Genomic DNA, 25,204 nt, shown 5'->3' with positions numbered 1-25,204 from the left:
AAGAGTTTGTATAAGATGAAACCATTCTGTTTGAAAATTTGAAAGAACTTATCAAGCCTAATGTTTCTTTGTGGGAAGATTTTAATTTATTTGGTTTCTTTAGTAATTACTGGTGTATTCCGATTTTTTGATTTCTTCTAGAATAAGTCTTTGTTAATTATATTTTTCTAGGAAATAATATCATCTGAGTTAACAGATTTTTTGGCATAAAGCAGGAATCCGCAAACTATTGCCTGCACATTACCTGCCTCTTTTGTAAATAGAGTTTTATTGGAATATAGCCACACCCATTTGTATTGTCTGTGGTTGCTTTAGTATAAATGTAGAGTTGAGTACAGTCATGTGACTTAACGACAGATGCACGTTCTGAGAAATGTGTTGTTAGGTGATTTTGTTGTTGTGTGAACATCATACAGTGTACTTACACAAACCTAGATGGTATAGCCTACCACACACCTAACTTAATGGTACTGATCTTATGGGGCCACCGTCCTGTGTCCTATATGCCATCTGTGGTTGACCGAAACATCATTATGTGGTGCATGGCTATAGTTATAACAGAAGGTATGAGCCACAAGCTGAAAACATTTACTGTTTAGTTCTTTAAGAAAAAGTTAGGCAATCCTTGGCTTAACGTATTCTTTATCGTCCTTTTAATACCCCATTTAATCTCTCTAGATAGATCCCTTTTTTATTCCTAATGTTAATTGTTTTCTTCTATTCTTTTTTTTTGTAAGTTTCAGTCACAGCAATTTATTTCACTATACAGTTCATTTTCTTCTATTCTTGATCAGCCTTGTCAGAGATTTGCCAGTTTTGGCTGTTTAGATGTATTCTCCTATTAATTAATTTCTACTCTTATCTTTATTATCTTCATTCTCTGTTCTTTGGGTTCATTCTCAGTTTATTATTATCTTCTTTTCCTAGCTTCTTAATTCATGCTTAGCTTATCTATTTTAAGCCTTTCTTCTTTTCACTATAAACAAAGCTCTCAATTTTTCTTTCTATACTACTTTCTCTAATTCCTGTAAGTTTTATTTGTGTTTTTTTCTTTATCACTCAGTTATAATTATTACATGTGCTTTTACATTTCCTAACATATAGAGAAATGTTTTTCTTTTTGTTTACTACTAATTTAATATCATTTTAGTCAGAAAGGTGTGGTAGGTGAGATTTGGATTCTTTTGAATTTGTTGAGACATGCATTATATACCAGATTGTCATCAGTTTTTGTGTTACATGTCCTTGAGAAGATTGTGTAAGAATGCAGGGTTCTATAAATGACCAGCAAATCAAGCTTGTTAATTGTCTTATTTAAGTCTTATATATCTTTACTGATTTTTCTAGTGTATAATCTATCAATAGTGGAAAAAATGTGTTAAAACTCTTGCCCAGTGTTGGTTATCGCTGTGGTTCTATTAGTTTTTGCTATATTTTCATATTATTTAATAGTTTATATAAATTTACTTTCCCAGCGATTTGAATATTTTAATCACTTTGTGATGACTTCTCTGTGTCTTAAAATTCTTTGTGTTTTAAAATCTATACCACAGCATGGCTTGATGAACGGTGCGTAGGTCTGCGCCTGAAATCTGAACCTGCGAACCCCGTGCTGCCAAAGCGGAGCACGCGAACTTAACCACTATGCCACCGGGCTGACCCTGGGCACCTACCTTTCTTTTTCTTATGGTTTCTGTTTGCCCTACTTTTCCATTTTCTTTACTTACTTTTTTTTTTTTTTAAAGAGTTATTTTCATTTTACCACGGTTCATTTCTTTTTTCTTTTTGATATGGACATTATAGTCTGTTTCTTCCTTTTTAAAAAAAAATTCATTCCCTTGAAATTGTACCTTGCATACTTAAAGTTAATCTTAAGATTAATACATTAGCCCTTTTCAGAATTAACACAAAGACCCTTTTACTCTGACCAACCCCCCCCCCCCCCAACTTCCATGATGGTGTTGCCCAGCATTTTCTCTTTTTTATCCTCGAAATGAGATTTGTTATTATGGACCGTGCTTGTTCATATTCTGCTTCCATGTTTACAATTTTTTTCTTTTTCCCCTACTGGGATTTCAAAGTTCTCTTTTGATCATTGAATATCTCTTAATTCCTCTTTAAATTTCTCATCTGTCTATCTCTTGGCCCTGCACTTTAGGTAGTTTGTTCAAATTACTAATTTTTATGACTCTCTTTCTACCCATCTTTAATCTGTTTAACCAGACCATTGAGATTTTGAAATCAGCCATTACTTTTCATTAAAGTTTTTTTGTTCTTTTCCAGTCTTTCTGGTTATTTTCAGCAGCAGCTTTTGCTAGCATATATTGTGATTTCATTTTTTAAAATTCTTTAACATTTCATCCATATTTTGTATTTTGACAATGAAATTTTAATATCTGAATTCATTGGGGCATGAGTCTCACACATGGTGGTTCGCTTATTTCTGTGTCTGGTGATCCTTAAGTAGGACTCACATTTTCTGGAGCTTATTATGTGAAAAATTTGGGAGCCTAAATTGAGAAATTTTTTAACTCCACAAAGGATTTGCTTTTGCAGCTGCTAAGAAACAGGATTTGTTACATAGTGGGAAATTTCTAGGGTCCATGCTTAAATGATGGCTCTCAGGTTCAGCTTTCCTCCTTGTAGCTGGCACAGTGCTGATAGGGACATTTGCCCTCTTGCATCTCCATGTGCATACTGCTTACTGCTCGTGTTTCAATTCATCCTATTTTTGTGGGGATTGAGAGGTGGGGAGTGTGAAAGTGAAGGTGGAGTATAGAAATGTCCTTGTAGATTTGATAAGCTCAGCAACGTGATAACAGTTTTTTGCTGGATCTTTTGGTCCCTTCATAATATATAGTCTGTATACTAGATACAGCTGTTCAGTTTTTTAAGCTGGATTGTTAGGCTCTTCACTGCTTCCGTTGATATTTAGTTACCTTTCCCCTCACGCCTTCCAGTTCGAACTGTCATGCTTCCAAGTCCCCAGAATTCTCTTGTTTTACTATTGCTACTTTTCATAGTAGCCTACTTTAGTTATTATGTATACAAATCTCTCTCCATTTCCTTGAGAGTACTAATTGAAAATTAAAAAAAAATTTCATTCATGTCTTTCTCTACTGACTTTATTTTACTTGGCTTGTTTGCTCTGATTCTCAGTTTGTGCACCTGTTTTGGACTCTGAGTCTCCTGATGTGCTTGTTGGTTTATCCGTATACAGTTATATTTAAAAGTGGAATTCTAAATGTCATTTATTGGTAGTGGCTGTGGACTTCTTTAGCAGTTGTATCGTTTAGGATTATTTTCTCCTCCTGAGAGAATGGTTAGCTGTAGTTCTTTCTCCACGTGGGTTATCCCTGGTATGGTAAATGAACAGGCTTTAAAAGTAGGATTATTTTTAGGGTATGTGGGCTGGGAGCATACTGGCAGGGCTTGTTTCTCCCATGAACAAGACAGATGGGTGAGAGAGCATTTGGGTCACAAAATCCCAATTTGATTTATCTTGCAGTCTATGTCGAATCAAGAAAACTCAGGTGCAAACTCTTTGCCTATCTTAATTCTGATTTGGTTTCTGATGGACTTTTAAAATCCTGTTGTTTGCTGTGTTCTCTGAGCTGAGATTATTTTAGGAAAAGAGTTGCTGTAGAGGTAAGAGTATATTATTGGAAGATTCTGTTTGCTTGTTTGTTTATTATTTATGGTGGTTCAAAGCTAGGGAACTTTCATCTTGTCTTCATTTCACTCTCCTCCCCCCATTCTTCTGAGATGGATGGTTTACTGAGGCCTGGTTTTGCTTGTGTCCACTATCAGCATTGTCAGTGATCTTCTGATTTCTAACACTGCTGTCATTTTTTCCATAGTTTTATATTTCTTTGGCTATTTTAATGGATTTGGAGAAGAGAAGAGATAAATGTTATAATGCAGTTGACCACCGTTAAATCAGAAGTTCTATTGAAAAAGATTTAAAGGTTTTATTCTCTCATTTCCAGGTTGAAAAGTTCTTTCTTAACTGGAGATAAGATTTTGATGTTTTGGGCCGGCCCTGTGGCTTGGTGGTTAAGTGCGCGCGCTGCGATGCTGGTGGCCCGGGTTCGGATCCCGGGTGCGCATCGAGGCACCACTTCTCCGTTCATCCTGGGGCCAAGTCCCACATACAGCAACTAGAAGGATGTGCAGCTACGACACACAACTATCCACTGGGGCTTTGGGGGGAAAAATAAAAAAAATCTTTAAAAAAAAAAAAAAGATTTTGATGTTTTTATTTTTTCCATTTAGTTCTAATACGTGCAGATTCACTTCTTCCTTACTGTCTCCCTCTTTTTTCCCCACCCCTTTTCTGTTGTTTTTGTTTGATTTTTAGTATGCGTGATGAGGTGGAAATCTTATTTTTATTTTGTTTGTTCTTTTATTTCCAAATAAGAACTTGGTTCTCTCCTTTCTCCTCTTCTCCTTCCTCACTTAAATTTTTTTTTTTTTTCCTGGGTTGAGAAGTTATTGAGGTAATTTCTTAGGCCAGAGTTTTGTAAATCAGGTTTCAGTTAGAGTAGAAAATCTCAGACTGAATTACGCACAAGAAGAATATTATTTAATGAAACTTTTGTTTTTTCAGTGTATTTATGTACTGAGTTGTATTGCAATTAATAAAAAAGTTTAAAAGTCGGTGTCCTGGCCTTAGGCTAGGCTGTGGATTATAACCTTTGCCTCCCCAAAGAATCTGTTATTCAAACCAGATCTTCTATAAAGCTAAGCTGCTCTAATTGAAGGTCTGGGGGCACTCCTCCCCGCTTCGCTGCAGCAACCCTAAGCTATTTGTTAAAGCCTAAGAGGTTCCAGTGAATACTGTTAGAGGTGTGGAGGAGGTGGGCCAGACTGTGGTCCTAAGCTCACCTCAGCTACAAACAGAGACCTCTGCTTTAGATATTTTGTAACTTAGAATTTGGTGGGAGATTTTGTTTGAAAGTAGGGCTTAGTTGCTAAAGAGTGTTTGAAAACCGTTAGATAACCAAGTCTTTGAGACTGAATTAGCCCTTGTCTTTAAATAAACCAACATAATACAGGCAACATTTGGGTATTTTTTTCTTCTTTGACTATTGATTTCAACCTTTAGTTTTGTGTCTTGCTTTTCTAGAATGAAATGTGATGCCTGTCATCATCCTGCTCATTTTTGATATGTTTTCCGTCTTCATAGTTTTTTATTTTCTTTACTCTGTCACCAGTGAAAATAGGGTGCATAGTGCAATTTAAAAACGTCTGTGAGAATCTCTAGTGAACAGTGAGAGGTTCCCAAAAGTTCTTGGTTCACGGTGCCCTTAGCATTCCATCATTGTTTCATAGAGCCAAAAAATAATACCTAACAGTTCTGTTTTAGTTAGGTACAAATAGCTTAATAAGTGTTTATGGTCTAAGAATTACACATATATTGAAAGAAAAAATATCTTGTTTTTATTATTAAATAATGACAGTTACTTACTGATGGAGTATGATTGCCTGTTGGGCGTGTACAAGTTCTCAAGTCTTAGAACCATATTGGACACTGCCACCCTCATTTCCTATTTCACATTGATTTCCATGCAGTATTTTTTATCACATCAACTGTCCCCAAACCCAGTTTCTCAAAGATATGGTGCCTTGAGAAGCCATGTAGAATGATCTCATGTTGAAATGAAACTACCTTGAGCTAGTAGTTCACCTGGTATCTGACAGATCTTGAGAATCGCTGTGTTTTCCTCAATAATTGGAAATATCCCACAATGCCCGTGACTTTGCTGTGGTGTCCAAGGTGTTCCAAGATGTCTTGGTGCACAGTTTGATAAACGCAGTTGTAGTACTTTACATTTTATACAGCAATTAAGCAAATAGTTGCTATCTACATTTTATGGAAGAGAAAATGGAGCTATCTTTGTAGGACAAGCTATAGGTATTTGTACAAAGCTGAACTACTGAGCTATCTATTTGCATCTCAGAATACAGTATATATATATATGTGTATATATATATATTTTTAAATAGGGAATTTTTTTTTTTTGAGGAAGATTGACCCTGTGCTAACATCTGTTGCCAGTCTTCCTCTTTTTTCTTTTTTTCTCCACAAAGCCCCACTAGATAGCTGTATGTCATAGTTGTACAGCCATCTAGTTGCTCTATGTGGGACACTACCTCAGCATGGTTGATGAGCAGTGAGTAGGTCCGTGCCCAGGATCTGAACTGGTGAACCCCGGGCTGCCGAAGCGGAATGCGTGAACTTAACCGCTACGCCACTGGGCCAGCCCCGACAGCATATATTTTGAAGTTTATTTCTATTGTTTTTTTTTTAAATGTAGTTCATTTTCTGTGAGTTTTTAAGTGAAAGATAGCAAAATCATTTTCTGTACAGATATTGTATCTGTATTGATATTCTTTTTGTTGTCAGTTCTGCTGGGAAAATTTAGACAAAAGATCAAAAATTAATTTTAAAGTGAGTAATTGCAGTAATTGAGTAATTGCATTAATGCATCCGTGAGGAACAGATCATATTTAACTGATATTGTTGAAGAGCTGACTAGTAAGAATTGCAGATAACTGGAAGTATATGATATAATAAGATAATAGAGTTGTAGATTTATAGACCTGGAAGAGAGCTAAGGTGGGATGAGGACGGAGATGAGGGTTGGGTCATGTAATGGAATTCATTGTGTCATTTAATTTAATTCTTCTGTACCTTTTAGGATCTTACAGAGGGAGGGAGGAAGGAAGAAAGAGGAATGGTTAGCGAGAGAGATAGTATTGTGATTTTTTTTCTTGTTAAAGGCAGGGATGCCTTTGACAGTTCAGAATATTTGCACTCTTGGCTCCTGCCGCAGTATATAATCTTGAATATCTGTTGCCTAGTCTTGATTTAAAAGTTCAATTTTAAGAAAAAAATGATAAAAACTTGAAGGATTGGCAGTCTGTAATACCTATAGATAACTGATTTGTTTTCTTTAAGGGTTGCATTTTAAAAATACTTTATTACACATACTTGGAAATAACACATTTATAAGAGAACTGTCTTCCATCTCAAGTTTAAATCATGTCTATGTTCTGTTCTTACATACTTACAGTAGAAATAATTTTGAATTCCATATTTCCCATTAATTTAGTTCTGTACATATTTTTCCATCTCCCCAGAAGTGCTCTTATTTTTGGTGTATGTTGTGGTGATGCTTGTTTTACAAAAGTGTCATGATTATACCCACATGTGCACACACATACAGACTTGAGAATAATGCTTTTTTCATTCTTCAGTATTAGTATAGATGAGCTGATACAACTTGTTCTTTGTAATGACTGCATAATATTCCATAGTAAGGATTTACCACACTTCATTTAGCTGTTCCTTTGTTGTTGTCAGTTAGGTTTTTTCCATGTTTTTAACTATAAACAGTGCTGAAATAAGTATTCTTGTATATTTATATCAATGTTTTTATTCCTGTGAGATGGAGTTGGAAGAGAGATTGCTGGGTTGAAGGGAACATGTCATTAAAATTTATAGTTGTTATTAATATCTTTTCAGAAACATGGTAACAATTCACTTTTCCAACAACATCTGACAGATCAGTGGTTTTCAGATTGTTCTCTGGGGGCTTTCTTGACAAGAGGAGTTGGGGGCATTGGGCATCCATCACGCAATTCAGCCAAAGCAGCTGTCTTTTAATCTGTTCAGTATATTGGACGTTGTTATAAGATTTTGGTTAGAAGAATGACTTTCTTGATTAAAATAAGTATGAAGAATCATTGCTCTTTGTAGTTAGATTTTTCTTCTAGATCAAACCAGATATTGAGATCACTGACTCTTTGGATGCTTTTTGTTGGCTCCTCATTCAAGTAGAATTGTTTTTACTGAATCATATTTTAAGTACTTTGGCTTTCATTGAGGGATAAAAAGAACTTAACTAAAATTCACTTCTGTGCATATTCTAGGTATGTTGCAGGGTTATCCTTTGATTATCACTCGCTGACCTAGTAAGGGTTTAGTGAGGACTCAGCTGCCAGAAAAAGCTTTACTTCCCCTGAACAACTCTTATGTTTTTAACTCTTGTACAATTTAATCTTATAGTTGATATTTCTGTTTTATTCATCTTATGCTCTTTGAAGATAGTTTGTTAGTGATTTATTGGTTATGTACCATAATTATAGTGCTCTATATTTTGCTTTTGACATAAATAAAACCAAGAAGTTAGGTATGCTCCTGTGGCTATTTCCAGTCATATAATCATGTAAGCAGCTGTAGTATAGTTCCCGGTCTGTCATTCAGGAGCTTTCTGATCCTGGGCAAATCAATGAACTTCTCTTGACTTTGGTTTCTTCATTTGTTAAGTAGAGATGATAATAAAATGGGAGTTGATGATGTCCCCAAAACATCTTTCAATAAATTCAGTGACTGGTTTTATAGGCTTTTAATGGGTTTCTTGTGAAAGCCAAAGGAAAAAAGAAGCTAAAGTGCAACCCATTGAAAGTGAATATTTGGGGGCTAAGACAAATGTGGCTCAAATTTGGAGCTTTCAGATTTTGTTGTTTAACCCACTTAAAATATTAATCAAAGTGTTCTTTAACTTTCTTTTTTGAGTCATGAGCCTTCTAGATAATATGTTGTAAACTTGGAAACTTCTCCCAAGAAAAATGCACCTTTTCACATGCGTGCAAACTTTTTATACTCTTTCAGGTGACTAGATGGTTCATAGATCTCTTGAAGCCCATTTATGGGTTTCTTACGTGGAACTTCAGTTTAAGAACTGATCTGGAGTAGTGGTCCCCAGTCTGGGGTGATTTTGCCCTGCAGGGACATTGGTAATGTCTGGAGACATTTTTGTTTGTCACATTAGGGGTGTTGGTGGGATGTGTGTGTATGCGCTACTGATATCTAGTGGGCAGAGGCCAGGGATGCTGCTAAACATCTTACAGTGCATAGGAACACCCCTATCCCCACCCACAACAAAGAATTCTGAGCAAAAACGTAAATAGTGCTGAAGTTGAGAAGCCCTAATCTAGAGGAAGAGATGAATTGGATCTCTTTCAGAAATCCTTCATAAATATAACTGTTCTCTGGGCTTCTATGATGACAGTTGGGTAGTAGATAGTTCAAGGTTGTAATCCCTTGGCCTCACTCTGTCTTAAATAGTAGATAGTTCAAGGTCATAATCTCTGAGCCTCACTCTGCCTTGAATAGTCTCCCCTCAGATATTTGCATAGTTTATTCTCTTACTCTTTTCCAGGTTTCTGCTCAAATTTCACCTCATTGGAGAGTCCTTTTCTGTCTTTGCAATCTAAAAGGGCTCCCTCCCCCACTTACCCTTTGTTTTCTTAACATTTCACATTACCTAACGCACACCCATATTTACTTGTTGTCTGTCTCTCTCCAACTGTATTTTTTTTCCAAATGTCTTGAGCATTGCTGCAGCACGCACATTGTAGTGAAAGTAATTTTTTTGTGTGAGAAAGATTGGCCCTGTGCTAACATCTCTTGCCAATATTCCTCTTTTTTTCTTTTTTCTCCCTAATGCCCCAGTAGATAGTTGTCTGTCATAGTTGTAGAGTTGTAGCTCTTCTATGTGGGATGCTGCCTCAGCGTGGCTTGATGAGCCGTGAGTAGGTCTGTATCCAGGATCCGAACTGGCAAACCCCGAGTTGCTGAAGCAGAGCGTGCGAACTTAACCGCTGCGCCACCAGGCCGGCCCCTCCTTCCAACTTTCATATAAGTTCCATAAGAGCAAGAATCTTTGTCTTTCTTTACTGTTGTATCCCCAGTGGCTAGATGCTCAGATATTTGTTGTTGAAAAAATGAATGACATGAGTCTGTATTGTGGCAAGTTTGTGATGTTTATTTTGGAGAAGCCCTGTGTTTTAGAGATCAAATGTGCAGATGGTAAAGTTGCCAACCTTTTATGAAAATTAAGGGCTCTTACCTAAGTCCTTATCTGGATGTAGCATAAGCTAAGAGTGTATCTGAGGGCTAAGCCAGGATTAAAAAAAAAAAATTAGTTCTTTGACTGCCCTGGAATATGAACCAAGTACTTGAAGTTGTATTCTGTAGTGCTCTCCAAGCTTGTTTGATGATGGGAATTACCTGAGACACTCCTTAAAAATGCAAAATCTGAAGTCTCTCCCCAAACCTACCTAATCAAAATTTCTAGAGGAGAGACCAGGACATCTTTATTAAAAACAAACAAACAGGCAAAGGATAGTCTTCAACAGGTGTGATACTGGAACAACTGGATTTCCACATGCTAAAAGAATAATATTGGGCCTCTATTTCAAACAATAAACAAAAATTAGCTCAAAGTGGACCAATGATCTAAAGAGCTAAAACCGTAAACTCTCAGAAGAAAACATAGGGGTACAATTTCATGACCCACACAGGGGCTACAAGTAAAAACAACCGAAGTGTTCATTAACAGGTGAAGGAATAAACAAAATGTGGTATATACCAATGGAATATTATTCAGTCGTAAAAAAGAATGAGTTCCTATACATGATACAACATGGATGGATCTTGAAAATATTATGCTAAGTGAAATAAGCCAGACACAAAAGGACAAATACTGTAAGATTACACTTCTATGAGATACTTAGAATAGGCAAGTTCATAGAGACAGAAAGTAGATTAGAGGTTACCAGGGGCTGGGGAGAGGAGAGAATGAGGGGTTATTGCTTAATGGTTACAGAGTTTCTGTTTGGGTTGATAAAAAAGTTTTGGAAATAGATAGTGGTGTTGGTTGCACACCGTTGTGAGTGTAGTTAATGCCACTGAATTGTACTCTTAAAAATGGCTAAAATGGCAAATTTTATGTTATATATATATTTTACCACAATAATAAATTAATAATTTATTGTACCAAAAACTATTGAATTGTATACTTTAAATAAAAGAGTGAATTGTATGGTAAGTAAATTAAATCTCATACAGCTGTTTAAGAAAACAAAAATAAACACAAAATAAAAACAAACATCCATGTTTGGATAACACTACCACAGAACAAAGTTGGCTTATTTTAGCCAGGGAGAATATAAAGTAGATGTTGGCAGTTGTCTATCATAACCATAGAAAAATCTTTCTAATTCTCTCATGGAATGAGGAGCAGTTTCCTAGTCAGGATGATGCAGCTGTAAAACATCTCTAAGTAGGCAAAGAAATTTGGAAATTTGGAATTATTGGGCATAATTCAATTCAGAGTAACAAAAAAAAATAATATTAATGAGACTAGATTAAAACACTTGTACCTACCTTCAAAATTAATATCTTCAGGAATATGTTTAAATATTTATGTACTATGATGATTTTGGTATGTTTTCCCATTGTAGGGAATTTTACTGAGAAATTTCTCAAATAAAACTTTTTGGTAGGCTTGACATCCTGCTTTATCTTCCAGTCCTCCCCCGCCCCCCACCCAATTTATTCATTACATTTCATCTACAAGGTACATAACTTTAAAAAAAAATTTTATTTTATTGTGGTAAAAACAGTTAACATGAAATTTACTCTCTTAAATTTTCCAGTGTACAATATAGTAAGTATATAACTTAAAGAAAATTTGTTAATTAAATGTTTGTCATTATGGATGCCAGCCCTGGTGGTCTAGTGGTTAAGATTTGGTGCTCTCACTGCCATGGCCGGGGTTTGTTTCCTGGTCAGGGAACATACCTCCCGTCCTGTGGTGGCTGCATGTTGCTGTGATGCTGAAAGCTATGCCACTGGTATTTCAAATACCAGCAGGATCACCCATGGTAGACAGGTTTCAGCGGAGCTTCCAGACTAAGACAGACTTGGAAGAAGGACCTGGCCACCCACCTCTGAAAAATTGGCCATGAAAACCCTGTGAAGAGCAGTGGAGCATTGTCTGATAATAGCACCGGAAGGTGAGAGGATGGCGCAAGCAGACCAGCCAGGGTTCTACTCTGCTGTACACAGGGTTGTTAGGAGTTGGAATCAACTAGATGGCACTAACAACATTATGGATACTATATTATTTTTAATTAGGTAGAATTAGTAATTGTAGTTTAATTTACTCTGCATACAGTATAGTATGGTCCTTAATATCAATGTGGATGGTACATTTATGCCCATTTTACTGTAGTCTTAAAGAGATACAATATAGTGTTATACAGGATGTGTTGAATTTTGAATTGAAACTTGAGGTCTCTCTGAGTTGTCACTGTTTAAGTTACTTGCACTGTGCACTTTGTTACTGAACACAGCAGCTCTTTGTAAAGTTTTTTCTGAATTCCTTAGGTGAGGGAAGGGTTAGGGGAAGTAACAGGAATCCCGAGGAGATAAGTGGCCATACCTGTGATAGTCTGAGAAAGGGTCAGGATATTCTCCATTCATGGGTAATGCTTGCCTACTGCTGTCTTAGCCTTAGCCTTTTTTTCTCCCACTAAACCAGACTTCTCTCTTGTTTTCTGTTATATCCTCCCTTTGAATGTTATGTTCTCTTCCAGTTGTTCATGTTCTATGATCCCCTTGCACCCCTCATATATTCCTGTGATCTTCTTATGTTCCAGTTGGTATGTCTGTGTTTTTGGAAATTCTAAAATACAAATCTGATTGCTCTTCATGTTCTTTAGAGAACAAAGAAAAACGTGATAAGTGCCCTATGTGTTGAAGATCAAACTCCTTATCAGAGATCTACAACCTTAGATTAGCTGGTCTCAATTTCTTTTATAATCATCTTCAGTATACATACACGTGCACATTCTAATTAAATCACTCTGTTAACATCACTCTGCTACAGTACATGTTTCTATAATATAAATTAGCTCTTGTGATTGTTAAGTAGAGGAATGATATTAGTATAATGCAGAAGTATCATTGGTCATAAATATCTTTTTTCTGGTACATTAATGTTTTGAAGCATTCAATGTTATCCAAAGATAACATTTTAATGTCCTTAATTATGAAGGTATTCAGAAAAGGGCTGAAAATCCTAAATGCAAATCAAAACCACAGTGAGGTATCACCTCACACCTGTTAGAATGGCTATTATCAAAAAGGCAAGAAATAACAAGTGTTGGCGAGGATGTGGGGAAAAGGGAACCCTTGTGCACTGTTGGTAGGAATGTAAATTGGTACAGCCACTATGGAGAACAGTATGGAGGTTCCTCAAAAAATTAAATATAGAACTACCATATGATCCCACAAGTCCACTCTTGGGTATTTATCTGAAGCAAATGAAAATGTAATTTGAAAAGATATCTGCACTCTCATGTTTATTGCAGCATTATTCACAATAACCCAGACATGGAAATAACCTAAGTGTCCATTGATGGATGAATGATTAAAGAAAATGTGATATATTAAAAATTGAATATTATTCAGCCATAAAGAAGGAAATCCTGCCATTTGTGACAACATGGATGGACCTTGAGGGCATTATGCTAAGTGAAATAAGTCAGAGAAAGACAAATATTGTATCATCTTACTGATTGTGGAATCTAAAAAAGAACGCCAAGAAACAAAAACCTGACCTCACAAATACAAGGAACGGATTGGTGGTTGCCAGAGGCAGGGGTAGGGGTGGGCAAAATGGGTAAAGGAGGTCAAATGGTACAAACTTCCAGTTACAATAAGTCATGGGATGTAATGTACAGCATAATGACTACAGTTAATAATACTGTATTGTATGTTTGAAAGTTGCTAAGAGGGATCTTAAAAGTTTTCTTCATAGGAAAAGAAAAATTGTAAACTGTGGCGATGGACGTTAACTAGACTTATTGTGGTGATCATTTTGCAATATATACATATATTGAATCATATTGTACACCTGAAACTAACATAATGTATGTTTATATCTCAATACAAATTTTTAGAAAATCTTAAAATATGGGACCATGTGTTATGTTTGAAGCTAAATTGGATCTAGATTGTTTAGATTTATTGTGCCATGAAGGAAAATACGTTGTGTAAGTGATCCATAGATGCAGTGCAAATTAAAAAAAAAAGCTGAAAATCCTGATGTAAAATTTTCTTTGTTTATTACAAGCAGAAGATGTAATAGTGTCAAGAATTTTTCTATGTTAAGCTGTCTGTTACAACTGCAAGCACAGGTGAAATATCTGGGAGGCTGTTTTCCCCATGTTTAACAAAAAATTGAAGGCTGTCACTGGATTAAATTTTTAATTTTGCTAAAATTTTTCCTATTAGAAGTAAGTACCTTCAAGGACCTACATCTTGAAGGGGAAACCTTAGATGCAAGATTTAAGGCTGAAAAGTTTGATTTATGATGCTGAGAAAAGATGCCAATGGAGACTGACTATGCTAATATTTTACTAGGATTGTTGCTGTTTTGTTAATATTCTCTTTTATCCATTATTTTGAAAGTGTGATTTTGCAGCATGTGAGGTTTTTCTAGAAATGCACGTTATAACAGATACCTGTACTTGTTTCTTTCTTCATACCTAGCCTATCTTTGTGCTTTTGCTCATTGCTCAGTGTTTCCTCTGCCCAGAATCCTCACCTACCCACCTTGTTGTCTTCCCACAGCTTGAATTCCAGCTCTCTGTGATGTGTGGCTGACAACTTTCTCTACCATCTTTGGAAGAATGAATTGTTCCCTTTTTTGTCTTTCCTTTAAAACACTCATGTGTACAAGTCAATGATTTTTAGTAAATTTAGAGTGTGCAACCATTGCCCTCCAAAGATCACTTATGTCCATTTGTAGTCACTATTTTCTCACCCCTAGCCCCAGACAATGACTAATCTATTTTCTGTTTCTGTAGATTTGCCTTTTATGGATATTTCATGTAAATGTAATCATACAATATGTAGTCTTTTATGTCTGGCTTCTTTTACTTGGATAGTGTTTTTGAGGTTCATCCGTGTTGTATCATATATCAGGACTTTGTTCCTTTTTATTCCTGATTAGTATTCTGTTGTATGGATATACCACATTTTGTTTATCCATTCACCAGTTAATAGATATTTGGATTGTTTATACTTTTTGGCTGTTAGGATGCAGTTACTCAACTTTGCATATAAAAATCCCCATGGAACTTTTTTTCAAGTGCAGGTATTTGGGCTCCAATATTAGGGGATATCAGTGTGCTCTAGAGATTAGGAACCATTAGGTTTGGGGAATAGGGCTTGGGAGTCACATATGGATTAGTTCACTTTAGTTGCTGGATAACTTCAGCATAGTTAGTCTCTTTGATCCTCAGTTTCCTCATATATAAAATGGGCAAAATTATGTAATTCATCTCATTATTAAGAATATTTGTTGAGCTCTTGCTTTTTCACCATTATTGTGTTATGCATTAGGTATACAGCAGTGGACAAAATAGGATTCTTGTCCTCATACAGTTTACATTTTAGAAAGGGGAACAGACATTAGAGGATAAATATTTACAATTATGATAAATTCTTTGAAGGAGCTTTTGTACAAGGGTGATGTGAGAGCATGTAGTAGAGATTTAATTTAGCTTGGGCAGATGTGGGAAAGCGTCCCAGAGGAATTGACATATGAGACTTGAAAAATCAGTGTTAGCCAAGCATTAGTGGAAGGGAATGACAGAGAGGAGGAATAAGTTTTTGAAGCAGAAAGAGTAACATTCACTGAGACGGAAGGATGTTGGTTTGATGCCTTTAAGGAATAAAGGTGTGACTGGAGCGTAGTGAGGAAGTGGTCAGATTAGTATATTTAGAACTTATTCTAAGAGCAGTGGAAAGGTATTTAAGAATTTTAAGTAAGGCGGTGATATGAAGAGATTAGCATGTTAAGGGGATCATTCTGGCTGCTCTATGAAGAATGAATTGGAGGTGGCTTAGATTAGGTTGTGGTGAAGTGATGGCCAGATGAGGGTGGATTTCATTTATGTTTTGCAGGTAACATTTATAGAACTTGATGACTGCTTTTAAATGTTGAAAGAAAATTGTCAAGGGTCACTCCCAGTTTTCTAGGAGGAACAAGTTGGGTACACTAAGGCACCATATACAGAAAGAAGATTGAAGAAGGAGGATTTTTTTTGTAGCGGAAAGAAGTTGGGAGATAGTTTGTTTAGCTTTAGGTATTTGAAGTTCAAGATGCCTTTGAGAATACCCAAGTGGAAATGTTAAGTAGACAGTTGTATATGTGGACTGTAGTTCAAAAGGGAGCTCTCGGTAGGGTATGTATTTATTATTTTAAAGTTTTTGGAATAGCTTTAAGAAAACTTAGGGCAAAAGCCTTAGGAGAAAAACATATAGATTAAAAAGTGAGTAAAGAGGCCAGAATTGAGCTCTGATGAATTACTAATATTTAGAGGTTGGGTAGAGGAGAAGGAAACAAAGGAGACAGGAGTGACCAGTAAGGTAGGAGAAAAATTAGGAAACGGTTAAGTGAGTAGAAACCAAAGGAAAAGAGTGTTTCAAAGAGGAGGCTGTGATCAACTGTGTGTTGTACTGCTGAGATCAATAAAATATGGATTAGAAAAGTGTTCATCTGATTTGGCAACATGGAGGACAATGATGACTTTTAGTTAGCTTTTACTGCATAACAAGTCACCCCAAAACTTAATGGCTTAAAACTGCCACCATTCATTTAGCTCCCAATTCTGTAGGTTGGCAACTTGAATTTGGCTTAGCTGGACGCTACTATTGATCTGGGTCAGCTATAGCTGATGTCACCTGGGCTTGCTCATGCATCTACAGATACACATCTGTGGTCACCTGGTGGTTTGACTGGGCTGGCTTGTTCATGATAATCATGGCTGGGATAACTGGGACCTCCATATGATCTCTTCATTTCTCAGTGGGATAACTTCTGGTCTTGTGCACGTTAGGAGCACAGTTCCAAGAGCAGCAAGTCAGTAAACTCAAAGGCACAAGCACTTACTAAGCTTGCTAAGGTCCCACTGGCCAAAGCAAATCATAAGACCATCTGAGATTAAAGGGCTGGAAAAACACTCTCCTTGATGGGAGGAGCAACCAAGTCACATTGCAAGGGTATAGGTACAGGGAAGGGAAAAATCTGTTGCTGTTTTTGAAGTCTGCCACAATGATTACGTAAAAGCATTATTGCTGGTGATGAGGGCCTGTTGGAAACAAGATTGGATTAATATGAAAGGTGAATAGGAACTCAAGATGTGAAGGTAGAAAGTATAGATTACTGTTGGAGAAGCTTGGCTGTGAAGATAATTTGAGAGAGAAGAGAGTAGCTGGAGGGGTATTTGTAGTCTAAAGAGTTGTGTTGTATTTTCTTTCCCTTCTTGCCTGAATGCCTTTCTTCCACTCAAGAACAGAGGGTGTTGAATACTGAGAGAAAGGATCTAGTGGACACAGATGATGCTAATGCAGAGGAAAGAGGAGATAATTAATGAAGTGAAACTCTGAAAAACCTGAAGAGGATGGGATTTTGTGCACCTGTGAAGGGATTAGTTTTTGTTGTGAGGAGGGCCACATACTTTCTGGTAACAGGAAGGAAGGAGGGAATGGGTACAAATGTAGTAGGTAGGCAAGTAGAGTTAGTGATGGGAGTGAGGAAGTCCCTGTTTGACAGAGCTTCTGTTTTCTCAATGAATTAGAGACAGTCTACTGAGAGTGCAGGGTTGTGCAAGAATATGTGCTTGAAGTTTGATGTGAATAGAGAAGTACATAATTTTCTCTCCCTGCTGAATGGGACATTGGGCTGACTCTGACTAGTGAAATACCAGTCATTCAATGAATGAGAGATACTATGATTATTAACATAAAAAGTACTACTTTAAGGGGATTTAACAGAACACTTTCTGTGCTGTTAGAAACTGGTGCTAGTTGAGATGTTCCAGGGCCTGGGGCTCTTTTTCTGTTTGAACCAGTTAGTTTAACTCTACTCCCTTCTGTAACATTGATGGTCCTTAAAAAGAGAGTATGCAAGAGAGTAAACATATGTTCAACCTTTTATAAATAAACATTACCAAAAATATGAACAGAATGGGTCTGCTTTTTAAAAGCACTTCCTAAAGCACTTAGAATTACTTTGTTTTACCAGAACACTTAGGAATAACTATTAAGTACATTTAATTTGAATTAATAAAAATTAATTTAAGCTAAATAGTGGGTTAGTGGTAGCATTGTATATGGAAAAAAACAGCTTTTTGTTTGAATAGTTGGAAAATATGTAAGCGAGGTCTTAAGGTTATATACTTTAGGGAGAATATCATAATTTCTTTTTTATTTTTTTTCTTTTAGAAAACACTCCCATTAGCTTTCTAGTTGTCCCTGGCCAACAATAAGCCTGACTTCTTATTGTATGTAAGACTATGTACTGGAAGGGTTGTCTTTATGGAGGGCACCATCTGCTGGTTATAAGAGGTACCGGTTGTGGGAAGACTGCCTTTTGCAGTTACCAGACCCTTCACAAATCTTGTTTTTCTTCTAATTCCACCTCAAATCTGGAGTAAAGTTGCAGGAGGAAAAACAGCTTTTAATACAATGGCCAAGTAGGGATTCTAGTAGTGGTTTGATTTGATTTCTGTGACTGAACTTATTGTCACTTATTGGATTTTTAGGAAAGATCATCATGAAAATGACAGAAGCCTTTCTTTATTTCTTCCCAGATCAATTAAAAAATATGATTATTGTTATTGCTCTTACTCTTGCTCTTCAGTCCAGTCAGTGCTTTGTTCTTCTTTTCCATTTATTGAAACAATCGTATTTTTATTGCAGTCTCTAGTTTCATCTTAGGAAAATTTACTTACATCTGATATCAGAGTGAAGAATGATCATTTCATTGATTTTTCTTACTAGGGCTATTAGTATGATTTAAAAAAATACTGATACGTATTTCCTTTAATTAATAACTGTTTTATTTGAACTTAATCCAAAGGTTGTATAAGCTCTTCAGTATTGGAATATTTTCTCGTGTTCATACTGGTCATAAAAATGTAAATATTTATAACAACATGCATACAATAATTTTTGAAATTAACTGCTTTCTGAAGTATTCGTTTCAAATTACCCTTTGAAAGCAGGGAAATTCTAGATTATCATAGTTTTACTATAAATTGGTGGTAAATTAAAAGCTTGTAGTTTTTAAATGGAGAAAGAAATTAATTGGCACATTTTTCTAGTATATATAGTATATAAAATGGATTCTGACACAGGTCAGTTTTTATGTAAATTATTTTTTAAATAGTTATTATTTTCTCATTTTTGGTGTATCTGCCCTACCTTAAATGTGAGTAATTGAAATTCCGTGAAGATGAAAGGAATTATGTCTTGACACTCTGTTTAACCTCAGAGGAGCAGCTATATATCAATATCTTTTTTTACATTGATTTCTGATAACAATTGAAGATCCTATTTATTTCCTATACCCTTCCTTTCTTCCTCTTCATTGCTCTCTTTTCCCCTTTTCACCTTTTTTCTCTTACCTTGTAATTTGCTATTCGTTCCTGTTATTCTCTGGAAAACTTCTGTCTTAAAGGTCACTTTACCAAGTCCAAGGAGTATTTGCTGAGGTCATTTTGTATGTTTCAGTGATGTGTATTTCTGAAGTAATTAGCATTATATACCACCCCTCCATCTTCAAACTTTTTTTCTAGTGTTTTTAAAAAACACTTAATTATTCATGTTTTTTTTACCTTTCTTTACTCTCTGCTGTTTTCCTTCCTGATCACCCCCCCCCCCCACCCACCCCCATCAATATAGGTATTTCCTCAAGGTTCAGTCTTGGTATCTCAGCTCATCCTACATGTTTTCTTTATTGATCTTGTAAACCTACAAAGCATGAGCTATACATGGTCCTAAAATATTTTCTGGCCTTGACTTTTCTCTGCAATTTCAAATCTACATCTCCAGTTGTCTTCTAGACTAAACTTAATTTTTCACAAGACTTGGTCTGTCTCTGGTTTTTCCCTATTTCTGTTATGAGGGCAGAGATTTTATGTATTTTGCTTATCATTGCATTCCTAGTGCCTAGTATAGTATATTGCATCAAGTAAATTCTCAGTGAATATTTAAATAATTGACCTTCCGGGAACAAAGGCTTTGAATCTTGTAATCATCTTCTACTTCTCTCTTAAAATCATTCATAAGTCTTTGAGTCAGTTTTCTTGTTTCCCAGTTATTGTCTGCAGTCAGCTCCTTGTTACTTCTTACCTGGAATTTTGTAGCAGTTTTCTAACTGGTTTTACTGTATTTGATTTCTCCTCTGTCTAGTCTGTACTGCCTGTTGTAGCCATCGTTTCTTAGAATAGTTCTGGTCATTCATTCAGCAAGTATTTCCTGAGCACCTACTTTGTGCTAGGCTCTGTGATAGATGCTAGCGTAAAATAATATGCTATTCTTGTCTTAAGGATCTTACAGTTTAGTGGGAGAAACAGACATAGAAATAAGTTCATTAAGAGGCCGGCCTGGTGGCATAGCAGTTAAGTGCTCTCACTCCGCTTCCGTGGCCCAGGGTTTGCAGGTTTGGATCCTGGGCATGGACTGATGCACCGCTTGTCAAGCCATGCTGTGGTGGCGTCCTATATAAAGTAGAGGAAGACTGGCATGGATGTTATCCCAGGGCCAATTTCCTCAGCAAAGAGAGGAGGATTGGCAATGGATGTTAGCTCAGGGCTAATCTTCCTCACCAAAAAAAAAAAAAAAAAAAAAATTAAATATGATGTGATAAATGCTAATTATGATATTTTCAAAGTTTGTCTAGCTGTAGAGGGAGGAGCCTAGCTCTGCCTGGAGAGGTCAGGGAAAGTTTAAACATAGACTTGAGACTTTAAGGTACATAGAGTTTGCTTAGTAGACAAGGGCCAGTAAGTACATCTTAACTCTGTGGAAACAGCCTGTGTATATTCACAGAGATATTTCAAACCTCTGCGTAGAATACCATTGCTTATAAAACTGAACTGCAAACTGAATAACTTGCCCTTTTGTTGGCTCTTATCTTTTCCTTCTTAGCTCTCTTTACTTTCTTCCGTGTTTTCCTTCAGTCATACTTCTAGACCAGTAACAAATCCTCAATTTTCTTCTCTGAGATTTATTCTCATTGTTTTCTCTGTCCTTTCCTTCTATGTTATTACCACTTCACCCCCATTTTATAGAAGTGGGCTTTCTGTCAGTCTTATTTTTTTCTAAGCTTGTTGTTTGTTATTTCTGTTAGTATAATTTTAGAATTGATTGTGATTTAATTATTTAGGGAGATGTCTGTTTCCTCTGGTAGATTTTGAGACTCATCTTACTCGTTTTGCTCTATAGTCACTGCTAAAGAGTTCTGCAAGTAATAGGCACTTGATAAATGTTTTAACTGTATGGATGAGTACGTTCTACAACGGTACCACGTCTAGATTATTTAGCTGCAGTCTGTGGTCATAATTGTGTATCTCTTGTTAGGGATGATGAACAGCTTTTGCTTATGTTGAGGCAAGGTGGAGAGACTTTCTTCCACTCTAGGTTCTGTGGAAAACCGGAAATCCTGTCAAATTTATTTACCTTCCCCTGGAATGGTTTGTCCTAGGCCTTTGCTGAATATCTTCTTCTTTGGTTGAAGAAACACAGCTGTGAGCTTGGTTCTTGCTAGATAGTTCATACTTTTTTGAACCTGACGTCATGAAGTTGTTCTCCTGTATCATATTTTAAAAGCTTTTACATTTTGCTTCTATATTTAGGTCATTAATCTACCTGGAATTCATTTTCTGTATCGTGTGAGGTATCAGTACAATGTCATTTTTTTCCCATATAGTCATGAAAGTCTCTCAGGACTTTAAAAAAACTAAAACAATTTAATCAGCTTCATTGAGATATGATTTACATACCACAAAATTAATAAAATTTATCCACTTCAAGTGTACAGTTAAATTATTTTTAGTAAATTTACTGAGATGTGTAACCATTACTATAATCCAATTTTAGAATATGTTCATCAGCCCAGTAATATCCCTCATGCCAGTTTACAGCTCATCCCTCAATGGATTCTTTTTAGTTTTTCGTCTTGAGCTCTCTGCAGCATCACTCCTATTGGCACTGTTGTCTTGAAACTTGGTGTACCCCTTACTTTCTGAAACGACTTCCTTCCGGGTCCTCTCCCTACCTCTTTGATCATTCTCAGATTCCTTTACAAGCTATTTTTCCTCTGCTTTTTTCTTAAAGATAGGTGTTCTCTCATCTCTTCCTTGGCCTGACACTCTTCTTACTTTACAAGTCTTTCTGAATGCTCTCATCTTTGCCCCTGGTTTTATCTATCACTGAGGATTCCCAGATCTCTCTCCACCTCAGACATCTCTCTGGAGATCTAACTGCCCACTGGCCGTTTCTTTTTTATCAGCACATGGGGCAAAACATTTATTTCCCAAAGGGTGCCTGAAAATCTCTTCTTTTTTCTTTCTTTCTTTTTTTACAGCTTTATTGAAGTATAATTGATATACAAAAAAGGCGCATTTTTAAGGTGTACTATTTGAGTAAACATATGCATACACGTATCGTACCATTACCACAATCGAGGTAATAAATACTGCCATTGCTTCCAAATACTGCCATTGCTTGTGTCCCTTTGCTTTTTTTGGGCGGGGTGGGGGGGGTGGTAAGAACACTTAACATGAGATCTACCCTCTTAACAAATTTTTAAGTGCACAACATTGTTTTGTTAACTATAGGCACCATGTTGTACAGCACATTTTAAGACTTAATCATCTTCTGTAACTAACTTTATACCCATTGAATAACAACTCCTCGTTCTCCTTCTCTTCCCATTCTCCCATTCCCTGGCAACTGCTATTCTATTTTCTGCTTCTATAAGTTTGACTGTTTTAGATGCCTCATAAATAGAATCATACAGTGTTGGTCCTCCTGTGACGGATTTTTTCACTCAGCATAACATCTTCCAGGTTTATCCACGTTATTGCAAATGGTAGGATTTCCTTTTTTTAATGCTGAATGATACTCCATTGTATTTATATACCACTTTTTTTTTTTTTTTTGGTGAGAATGATTGACCCTGAGCTAACATCTGTGGCAATCTTCCTCTATTTTTGTATGTGGAATGCTGCCATAGCATGGCTTGATGAGTAGTGTGTAGGTCCACGCCCAGGATCTGAACCTGTGAACCCCAGGCTACTGAAGCAGAACACGCAAACTCAACCACTATGCCATAAGGCCGACCCCTATACCACTTTTTTTAAATCCATTCATCTGTTGATGAACATTTGGGCTGTTTCCATATTTTGGCTATTATGAACATGAAGGTACAGATATCTCTTAGAGATCATGATATTCATTCTTTTGGATATATACCCAGGATTGGGATTGCTGGATTGTATGATTGTTCCATTTTTAGTTTTTGAGGACCCTCCATCCTGGAGATTTCCATGGTGGCTGCATCATTTTGCATTTCCACCAACAGTGTACAGGGTTCAGTTTCCTCACATCCTCACCAACACTTGTTATCTTTTGTTTTTTTGATAATGGCCGTCCTAACAGGTGTGATGTGATACCTCACTGTTTTTTTTTAATTTTTTTATGAGGAAGATCAGCCCTAAGCTAACATCCATGCTAATCCTCCTCTTTTTGCTGAGGAAAACCGGCTCTGAGCTAACATCTATTGCTAATCCTCCTCCTTTTTTCTCCCCAAAGCCCCAGTAGATAGTTGTATGTCATAGTTGCACATCCTTCTAGTTGCTGTATGTGGGACGTGGCCTCAGCATGGCCGGAGAAACGGTGCGTCGGTGCGCGCCCAGGATCCGAACTTGGGCCGCCAGTAGCAGAGCATGCGCACTTAACCGCTAAGCCACAGGGCCGGCCCGGCCCGGCCACTGTGGTTTTGATTTGCATTTCTCAATGGTGAAAAACAAACAGTTTTTCCTTTAAGATCAGGAACAAGACAAGGATGCCCACTCTTGCCACTTCTATTCAGCATAGTACTAGAAATCCTAGCCAGATCAGTTAGGCAAGAAAAAGAAATAAAAGGCATCCAAATTGGAAAGGAAAAAGTAAAATTATCTGTTTTGATCTTATATGTAGAAAACCCTAAAGACTCTACAAAAAAAACTCTTAGAAGTAATAAACAGTGCTCGCTTCGGCAGCACATATACTAAAATTGGAACGATACAGAGAAGATTAGCATGGCCCCTGCGCAAGGATGATACGCAAATTCGTGAAGCGTTCCATGTTTTTTGAACATGATATAATCTATGCAGAAATAGAAGTACAATGATGTACACCTGAAATTTTTACAATGTCATAAACCAATGTTACTGCAATAAACAAAAAATTTAAAAAAAAAAGTAATAAATTCAGTAAAGTTGCAAAATACAAAACCAAAATGCAAAAATCAGTGACATTTTAATTTTTTTTGGTGAGGAAGATTCGCCCTGAGCTAACATCTGTGCCAATTCTCCTCTATTTTTTCTATGTGGGATGCCTGCACAGCTGGCTGATGAGTGGAGTAGGTCCTCACCCGGGATCTGAACCTGGACCTCTGAAGTGGAGCACGCGGAACTCTGACAGCTTGGCCGTGGGGCCAGCACCCAAAAATCAGTTACATTTTTATATACCAACGATGAACTATACTAACAGTGAACAAAAAGGAAATTAACAAAACAGTCCCTTCACGATAGCATGAAAAGGAAAAAATTAGTTAGAAATAAACTTTACCAAGGAAGTGAAAGACTTGTATACTGAAAACTACAATACGTTGATGGAATAAATAAAAGAAGAAATAAATGGAAGGACATCCAGTGTTCATGGATTGGAAGACTTAATATTGCTAAAATATTAAGCAATATTTAGAGCTTTTTATCTTGTTCTCTCTGTCCTTTTCTTACTGATGTGCCCTGCCACTGTTTTCATATATTAAGTTTCATGTTGTGAGAGTCTGTTTCTAGGCTGTCTGATATTTCCCACTGACCTGTCTTTTTCTGCACTAATACCACACCATCTAAATTACTTTAGCTTTATCATGGGTTTTAATATCTGGTAGAACAAGTCCATTCACTATGTTTTTCTTCTGTAACTGTCTTGCTATTCTTGGCCTTTGCATATACATATAAATTTTAAAATAAATTTGTCGTGTTTCTTTAGAAGTCAAAACCTGGGCTTGATTGAGATTGTACTGATTCTGTAATCAGTATGGGAAGATTTGGTATCTTTACAGTATTTGAGACTTCCAATCCATGAACGTGATATCTCTTCATTTATTTAGGTTTTCCTTAATTTCTGTTGGTAAAGCTTTATGATTTTTTCTGTAAAACTACATCTTTTGTTAGATTAATTCCTAGGTAGTTTATACTTTTCAATGTAAATTGTATT

The 25,204-nt window shown here is 36.4% G+C and overlaps 1 protein-coding gene and 1 non-coding gene across 7 annotated transcripts in view; both read left to right on the top strand.

Moving 5' to 3' along the window:
• Nucleotides 1-25,204, top strand: part of PDS5B (PDS5 cohesin associated factor B) — a 190,988-nt gene that overhangs the window by 37,196 nt on the left and 128,588 nt on the right. The gene's annotated exons all lie outside the window — the stretch shown is intronic.
• Nucleotides 23,964-24,070, top strand: LOC147916172 (U6 spliceosomal RNA). Its single transcript, XR_015553533.1, has one exon. It is a non-coding gene; the product is annotated as a U6 spliceosomal RNA (small nuclear RNA).

Source organism: Ceratotherium simum, chromosome 10 (assembly GCF_057802395.1).
Source record: "Ceratotherium simum simum isolate JZ-2026a chromosome 10, ASM5780239v1, whole genome shotgun sequence".
Classification (NCBI taxonomy): domain Eukaryota; kingdom Metazoa; phylum Chordata; class Mammalia; order Perissodactyla; family Rhinocerotidae; genus Ceratotherium; species Ceratotherium simum.
Note: the sequence above shows the minus strand (reverse complement) of the source record. Positions and strands in the feature narration are given on the sequence as shown.